The sequence below is a fragment of the Penaeus chinensis genome, chromosome 16 (genome assembly GCF_019202785.1).
Source record: "Penaeus chinensis breed Huanghai No. 1 chromosome 16, ASM1920278v2, whole genome shotgun sequence".
Taxonomy (NCBI): Eukaryota; Metazoa; Arthropoda; class Malacostraca; order Decapoda; family Penaeidae; genus Penaeus; species Penaeus chinensis.
In genome coordinates this window covers 33,868,271-33,878,270 of record NC_061834.1, presented here as the reverse complement: position 1 = coordinate 33,878,270, position 10,000 = coordinate 33,868,271, and positions in this window count along the sequence as shown.

Sequence of the window (10,000 nt, the reverse complement as noted above, 5' to 3'; positions counted from 1 at the left end):
GCAATGAATCTCATCGCCAAGTTCAACGAATATGCGAATTACTGATAAAAAAAAAAAAAAGGAAAAAAAAAAAAAAAATACGAATGGTTCTTTTCACACTCTGTTATTGCGAACGGAAGATTTCCTATTAGCCGGATCCGCACTGTGCAAAGTTCAACATTAGCAAAGATACTGATCGAAAGAGATCTCTTTTTTCGCTGGAAACTCTGCGTACGAGATCAATACTTTTTTTTATTTAGATGTTACGACCTTTTCCCCCGTCTTTTGAATGTATTTGATAACGTGATGGCGATTCTTTGCTGTGATTTCTTCTCATTTGCATAAATTGCATGGGAATCTTCTCCTCACATGTGTGTAACTCTTGCGTGTATGTATGTGTATATGTATAGATAGATAGGTAGGCATATATATATATATATATATATATATATATATATTATGCATATACATGCATATATATATATATATATATATATATATATATATATATATACATGTGTGTGTGTGTGTGTGTGTGTGTGTGTGTGTGTGTGTGTGTGAGTGTGTGCAAATATACATATATGTATATCTATGTATATATATATATGTATATATATATATATATATATATATATATATATATATATATATATATATGTGTGTGTGTGTGTGTGTGTGTATATCTATGTACACACACACACACACACACACACACACACACACACACACACACACCACACACACACACACACACACACACACACACACATATATAAGTGTATAAACAGAATTACAAATGCGTAAAAGTACAATATATACACAGCCGTTTCGAAGGCAAACTAGAACTCCATCATCAGTACTGTCAAAAGGAACCATTGAAAAAGTCAGTTAGACAATAAAAATTACAAATGTCTGGTTCTGAACTTCAAGTGTACAAACAGAATTACAAATACAAAGAGCCATCGACTTCAACCGAAACCACCGAACTGATAATGAAAGACAAATGTACCCAGTCTCTCACCTGCCTCTCTACCCCCGCTTCCACAAACACATTGCATCCCCACCCCCTTTCCACCCCTTTACCCCCTCCCCCCTCCATCCCCTTCCACCCACACATACACACAACAGAAAAACAGGCTTCGGCATCTCTACGTATTGATCTTCGTCGAAAATCTTCCTTTTCCTCCAAACAGCCTCGTCTCTAGAACGCATATATCCCATGCACCCCTTTTCACTTTCCCAATAAGGAGAGAAATATAGACTACCAGCTCCCTGTGATACTTGGCGTACCATGTATCTCACCGTTCTCGGCTAATTTGCATGCTAAGTACGTAGTGTAGTAGTCACGAACCTTGCTTATGTCCCTTGGTGATCTAGTTTGCTTAGAAATACACGTGGGTACGACTATACACGCATAGGATTACCAAACATGAGGGGACCTAAATATACGCTATAGCTAAACGTGTGTACGTGTTGAGATGTAAAACTTTTTTTTTTAGACTTTAGACTTTTTTCTTTTTGAATTCTACTGTTACTACAGCAACTAACATTTTACGTTGGTTTAATATCCTGCAGCTCTCCCTTTACAGACATTGTTGGTTTTCTGATTATTACTGATATATATGCAGACACTATTCTATCCCGCACAGCTTTCACTTACTGTACCGCGACTCTCAGCTTCCCTTAGTTCATAGTCCATTCAGAGGCAGTTTTAAGGTTAATGCTGCTACTACTGCTACTACTACTACTGCTGCTGTTACTACTGCTACTACTACTACTACTACTGCTGCCGCTACTACTGCTACTACTATTACTACTACTACTACTGCTGCTGCTACTACTGCTGCTGCTGCTACTACTACTACTGCTACTACTACTACTGCTGCTTCTACTACAACTGCTGCTACTGCTACTACTACTGCTACTACTACTACTACTACTACTACTACTGCTGCTACTACTACTGCTCCTACTACTGCTACCACTAATACTTCTACTGCTGCTACTACTACTACTACTGCTTCTACTACAACTGCTGCTACTGCTACTGCTACTACTACTACTACTGCTGCTACTGCTGCTGCTACTGCTATTACTACTACTACTACTACTACTACTACTACTACTACTACTACTACTGCTACTGCTACTGCTACTAATACTACTACTGCTACTACTATTACTACTACTACTGCTGCTGCTGCTGCTGCTGCTACAAATACTACTTACTGCTAATAATACAACTAGTACCAATAACATTGCTATTACTACTAGTAATGTATATATAGAGAGAAACAGGAAAAAATCAAAAAATCAAAAAGGGAAAGAAAGTAAGTGAAAAGAAAGGAAGAGAAAAGAAAGAAAGAGAGAGTTTGGATGCAGTTTTCCCTGGCTGTCTCTTGCCTGCCACAGAATGAATATCTCGCCCCCAGTGATTGAATTCTATATTAAGTCTCAAGGTTTGAATGATGCGAATAATTAAGAGCTGTCAGTCCCCGGTGAAATAGATTTTTGCTGTTGATGTTTTTCTTGTTTTTTTTGTTTGTGTTTGTTTGTTTGGGTTGTCTAACTTATTAGGATTTTGTTTGTTTGTTGTTTTAAGTAGTCTGTAGTATATGCCGTAAATGATTATAGAGGAATGTATTTTGTCTCGTATGAAGGGAAATTTAACTTTCGTGATTGAAAAGAGAGATAAGAAAGATAGATAAATTGAAGGGTTAGTTATGTAGGTAGGTGGGTGAACAGGGAGGTACATATGTAGGCAGGTAGATAGAGATAGATAGATTGATAGATAGATAGAGAGAGAGAATGAAAGAGAGAGAGAATTAGAGATAGGCAAGCAGACAGGCAGACAGACAGACAGACAGACGGACAGACACACACACACACATACACGCACGCACACACACACACACACACACACACAAACACACACACACACACACACACACACATATACACACACACACGCACGCACGCACGCAGATACACACTCACACACACACACATTTAGATAGACAGAAGGAGAGGGTGAGGGTAAAGGTAGACAGACAGACAGACAGAGAGGGTTGGTGGAGGGGGGGTGGGGGTACAGACACCTTGCCCTTAGAACTCATTATATTGAGACTGAATCAGTCAAGTGAATGATTTAAAGAGAGAAAGAAAAAATCGACCTGAAATATTCCATCAAGAAATTTATACGGCAAGCGGAAGCACCTCCATTAGGGTGATAAAAATTATGTCTAATAGCTTATTCTTAGCCATTAACCCATATGTAGGAAAACGCATTCAATAGCATTATGTACCAAGGAATTTGCAACCAATTTTCTTGTCTTTTCTTTTCTTTGTTAATGTAAATTCTTGTGTTTTCTTGTTGTTGTTTTTGGTCCTTTTTATTATTGTTTATTATTGTTATTAACCCTTCATTTTTGGATATTTTTTTTCTTCTATTACAGCTTCTTTTTGTCTTCTTCTTCTTCTTCTTCTTTTTCTTCTTTCTCTTTTTTTTTTCCCTTCTCCTCTTCCTTCCTCCTTCCTTCCCTTCCTCTTCCTCCATCACTAACCTCATCTTCTTACTCTCCCTCTCTCCCTTCTTCCTCTATCGGTCTCTTCCTCTACGTCGCAAATCTCCACAAATGGGAAACTACTTTCTACCAACGACCGTCTGATAAACCTTACAATATACTACTAACAAATCCCTGTCTTTTCGTTGCGGCAAAGTTTCAGCAACTCTTTTAGATGAAATTTTACGTCCTGGCTATTTACTACTACTACTTCAGCTGATGAAAAAAACGTAACGGCGTGTTTATTTTTGGCTTCCTCGTTGGAGTAACAAGACGCATGTGTGATTTCGTTTTCCGATTTTTCTACTCTATTTTTTTTTTTTTTTTTTGTGTTCGTGTTCTTGTTAATGGTGTGTTGTTATCTGTGTTCGGTTTGTTTGAAAATGTGTGTGTGCAATTTCGAGATCTAATTACAGGATAGTAATGCATCTTGGTTATTATAAAAAAAAAAAAAAAAAAAAAAAAAATGGAGACCTGTATATATAAATAAATTAATAGACTGAATTACAAAGAATATCTGTTTACCGAAATCTGTATCGATGGATTTTTATCTGTTTATTTTACCTAAGCGCTTTCATTCGTAATAAAAAAATCAAGATATAGAAAGAGACAAATATTTCAAAGAGAGAAATACTTAATTCCATTAGCATTTCATCTCTTACATTATTCTCCAAAAAGAGAATAATTATATATATGAAAAAACAATAAATATAAAATTCCAATACATAATACACATCTATACAAATAACACTAGCAGTACAAAAGCAACAACTAAAATGCACATTAAAAAATAAACACACACAAAAAAACAAAAAACAAAAAAAAACAATGAAAAAATAACATAACACAGTTTACATCTGCCTTGACGTGTGAGCCTGGCGTGTGTTCAGTTCGCGCTCACTTTAATGATGTCACTTTAATGATGTCGTCTGAGAGAGAGGGAGAGGGAGAGGGAGACGGAGAGGGAGAGGGAGAGGGAGAGGGAGAGGGAGAGGGAGAGGGAGAGGGAGAGGGAGAGGGAGAGGGAGAGGGAGAGGGAGAGGGAGAGGAGAGAGGGAGAGGGAGAGAAAACAATAAAGAGAGAGAGAGAAGAGAAAACAATAAAGAGAGAGAGACAGAAGAGAAATCAATAAAGAGAGAGAGAGAGAGAGAGAGAGAGAGAGAGAGAGAGAGAGAGAGAGAGAGAGGAGAGAAAACAATAAAGAGAGAGAGAGAGAGAAGAGAAAACAATAAAGAGAGAGAGAGAAGAGAAAACAATAAAGAGAGAGAGAGAGAGAGAGAGAGAGAGAGAGAGAGAGAGAGAGAGAGAGGAGAGAAAACAATAAAGAGAGAGAGAGAGAGAAGAGAAAACAATAAAGAGAGAGAGAGAAGAGAAAACAATAAAGAGAGAGAGAGAGAGAAGAGAAAACAATAAAGAGAGAGAGAGAAAGAGAGAGAGAGAGAGAGAGAGAGAGAGAGAGAGAGAGAGAATGTAAAAGAATGAGACGGCGCTATGTCGTCTTCGAAAGTGCCCTTCCCTCTTCCCGGGTTTAAATGAGTCTGCACCTGATAATAAATTCGAAAGATTATGCCGTTTTCTTTTTATTATTTTACTTCACTTACCTATTTGTTTATTTGTTTGCTTGTTTGCTTGCTTGTTTCGTTGTTTATCCATTTATCTATTTGTCTATTTTATATCCATCTTTTTATCTATTTGTCTATTTTATATCAATCTATTTATCTATTAATTTTTGTGTTTGTTTTCATTCATTCATTTGTTTGTTTACTTGTCTATTAATTCATTTGTTGATTTATTTATCTATTTATCAGTCTATCTATTCCTTAATATCCTTATGCATCCATTTATATTATTCATATATTTATTTATATATTTATCTATTTATCTATCTCGTTATTCATCCATTTATTCATCTATCCTTCAGTTCAAGTTTAAATGGCTTGCGTGCGTGTGTTTGTCTGTGTCGTTAGGGTAAGCGATAGATAGATAGTTGGCAAGTGAGTAGATAGATATGGATTTAGAAATAGATATCATTTAAGTCCTTCGTTTGATTTTCTTAATTAAAAAAATATATATATGACGCAGAGTTGAAATAAAATCTATTATTCAATTTCTGAAGCCATAGATAGATCTATTTTCTATTTCAATCTATCATTCTGTTTGTGAAGCATCAAATAGATGTATTATCTATTTCAATCTATTATTCAGTTTGTGAAGCCCAAAATAAATATTTAATTTATTTCAATATATTCTATTTTTGAAGCCCCAAATAGATTTACTCTTTATTTCAATCTATTAATCTATTGGGCAATTCCCTAATAGATTTATTGTCTATTTCAATCTCTTATTCTACTTGTGAATCCCCAAATAGATCTTTTATCTATTTCAGTCTTTTCTATTTGTGAAACACCAAATAGATGTATTATCTATTTCAATCTATCGATAACCCCCAATCTATATTATAATAAGACCGTAATCCTCTCCTGAACAATCCGACTTATAGAAACTTTTACCCTCTCCAGCGACCTACTTGTTAAAACTTTTATTTTTTTGTTTAAGTCAATTTAAACTCTTGGAAATTGTATCTTGCATACAAACAAACACAGAGACAAACAAATATCAGGACCGGAGCTGATTTATTTGCATTCTTTTTTTGTTTCTTTTTGTTTTTTTTTATTTGTTTATTTGTGTTTTCTATTCTTACTTCTTCTAATCAGCTTCGGCTATTGAATTTCTGTTGATTATCTACGTTTGATGAAGACCGGTTGCGAATAAGCGTCGGATAACATGCTCGGGAAATTATTTACCGAAACTAATTTAGTCGAAACGTGAAACAATAATGATAATAATAATAATGATAATGATAATGATAATAGTAATAATAATAATAATAATATTAGTAATAATAATGATAATAATAATAATAATAATAATAATAACAATAATAATAACAATAGTAATAATAATACTGCTAATAATAATAATAATAATAATAATAATAATATTAGTAATAATAATAATAATAATAATAATAATAATAATAACAATAATAATAACAATAGTAATAATAAAACTGATAATAGTAATAAAAATAATAATAATAATAATAATAATAACAATAATAATAATAATAATAATAATAATAATAATAATAATAATAATAATAATAATAATAATAATAATAATAATAATAATAAATAAATAAATAAATAAATGACTTACTTTTATTGACTTTTTTAATGACGATTACACGAAGGCAAGTGAGATTTGTGATAGATTTGGACAGTGATAGATGTTATCATTATTCTTATGTAATAATGGTAATAATGATAATGATGATGATGATGATGATAACACTGATAATTATAATGGCAATGGTAATAATGATATTGATGATAATAATAACAACAATAATAATAATGACAAATATCATGATGGCGATGATAATAGTAGTAACAATGATAATGATTCATAATTCATAATGATGATAACAATGATAATGATAATAACAATATTGATAATAACGCTGATGATAATGATAATGATAATTATGCTGATGATAATGATAATGATAATAATGCTGATGATAATGTTAATGATAATAATGATAACAATAAAAATAGTAGTAATAATAATGATAATATTAATAATAATAATAATGATAATAATAATAATAATAATGATAATAATAATAATAATAATAATGATAATAATAATAATAATAATAATAATAATGATTATGATAATAATAATAATAATAATAATGATAATGATAATAATAATAATCATAATAATAATAATAATAATAATAATAATAATATTGATGAGGATTAATACTAGGAGTGATACTACTACTACTACTAATGATAATGAGAACAATAAAAAAATAACAAAAATGAAAAATTATGAAAGTAATAATAATGATAATAATAAAAATAATAATAATAATCATAATGATAATAACAAAAAAATAATAATAATAGTAATAATAATAATGATAATAACAATAATAACAAAATCATAGTGATAATAATAATAATGATAATATTAATGATAATAATAATAGTAACAATAACAATGATGAAGATATTGATATTAATAGTAATAGAAATGACGATAATGATAATAATAATGAAAACAATAATCTCGATGATAATAATTACAGTACTGATAAAAATAGTAATAACAATATCATTTTCATCACAAATATACATACAAAATTCTCGGTGTGCAATTCCCCTTATATATCTATCTATTTTTCCCGCAGAAAATGAAAGAAAATTGAAGATTCAGTAAGTGCAATTAATACCATAATTATAGCAATGTGGGTGTCCACATTAGACCCTGAGAGCGAGGCTACCTTAGGCAAGGAGGCGGATCCAGTGGGAACGAAGGCAGCCACACGGTCGATCCTCCCATTCGTTCTCGGCGGATGAATGGGCCCTATGGTCTCCGGTCGCTTGTCCTTGCGTTGGCCCGAGGCTAATGGATGGTGGCTGAGAGAGAGAGCAATGGCTGTGATTTTTTTTCAATTACCGGTTGAAAACAAAATGTAACGGCCTTTGTTGGGGGAGAATCTTTATCGAAGGGGGGGGGGGGGGGGGAGAGAGGAGAGAGAGAGAGAGAGGGGGGGGGGGAGGAAGACGGAAGAAGGGGAGGAGGAGAAGGAAGAGGGGAAGGGGGGACAGGGGAGAGGAGAAGGAAGACGGAAGGAGGGGAGTAGGAGAAGAAAGACGGAAGAAGGGGAGTAGGAGAGGAGAGAGAGAGGGGGGGGGGAGGGAGGAGAGAAGGAAGACGGAAGAAGGGGCGGAGGAGAAGGAAGAAGGGAAGGGGGGGGCAGAGGGAGAGAGAGAGATGGAGAGGGAAGAGGAGAGGAGAGTAGGGGGGGGGGGAGTGAGGAGAAAGAGAGGAAGAGGGGGAGGAGGAGAAGGAAAGAAGGGAGAGGGATGGAGGGGGGGGGGGAGAGAGAAAGATGGAGAAGGGGAAGAGGAGAGGAGGATTGAGGGGGGGGGGGAGGAGAGAAGGTAGACGGAAGAAGGGGAGGAGGAGGAAGAAGAGGGGAAGAGGGGAGAGGGAGGAGGAGAAGAAAGATGGAAGACGGGGAGGAAGAGAGAGAGGGGGGGGGAGGAGAGAAGGAAGACGGAAGGAGGGGAGAAGGAGAAGGAAGAGGGGAAGGGGGAGGAGGAGAGAGAGATTGAGGGGGGGGGGGCAGGGAGGAGGAGAAGAAAGATGGAAGAAGGGGAAGGGAGAAAAGTGGGGAAAAGAGGAAAAAGAGAATATAAATTGGGGAGTGAGAGAGAGAGAGAGAGGAAGGGGGACGACCAGTTAAAAGAGGAGGAGAAGGAGTAGAAAGAGTAGAGGAGGAAGGAGAGAAGAAGACAGGGGAGGGAGCAATGAGGAGAAGAGAAGAAATAATGGAATATGGGGAAGGGAGAGAGAGGGAAAGATAAAACAAATGAAAGACTATAATGATAATCGTCATAATGTGATGTATTTATTATTCTGCTCTTTATATCCATGTATTATCTACATCTACATATCATTGATATTATTATTATGTATAGATTTATTTCTTACTTATCTATTTTCATCATTATCATCATCATCTTAATGACAAAAAAGCGTTATCAATTCAACATCAATTTGTATCATTAATCTATTATTTTGAACTTTTAAAATTTGATGTTTGCTTTTAGTGTCAATTTGAATTCAAAGTTTGAAAAAAAAAAAAAAAATAAAATCAATGGAAACAAAATAATGATAAATAAGTAAACGCACTTTACCCTCATCCGATTAATTCGGTTTATCCGATTAAATCCCCCTTTTCCGTAAATACGATATGACAATCTCGAATTTCTGAAAGACTTTTGAAAGATACATTATTCATGTTTTGTTTTGCTTTTCTGGCGCTTATAGAAACAGCCACGTGTTTTTTGTTTGTTTATTTTTTACTATTTTCTTCTTCCTCAACTTCTTCTCATGTTCTCTCTCTCTCCCCCCCCCTCTCTCTCTCTCTCTCTCTCTCTCTCTTTCTCCCTCCCCCCTCTCTCTCTCTCTCTCTATCTCTCTCTCTTTCTCCCTCCCTCCCCCCCCCCTCTCTCTCTCTCTCTCTCTCTCTCTCTCTCTCTCTCTCTCTCTCTCTCTCTCTGTGTGTGTGTGTGTGCATGTGAGTGTGCGTGTGTCTGTGTGCGCGTTTCTACCAGCTCTTCCACTGAATTGTAAATGATCTTTGCTTTTTTTTCTAAATTTCTTAATTTTCCGTTTAGTTTCATTCATATCTTGACGTTCTTCCTCCCTTTCTCCTCCTCTCTTAATCCTTCTCTTCTTAAACCCCATCCCACCTCTTCCCTTCCCCTCTCCCTTCTCTTTTCCTCCGCCCTCTCCTCTCCCTTCCCCCTCCCTCTCCCTCTCTTCTTTCTTCTCCCTATCTCTATATTTCTTCTTCCTTCCTCCTTCCCTT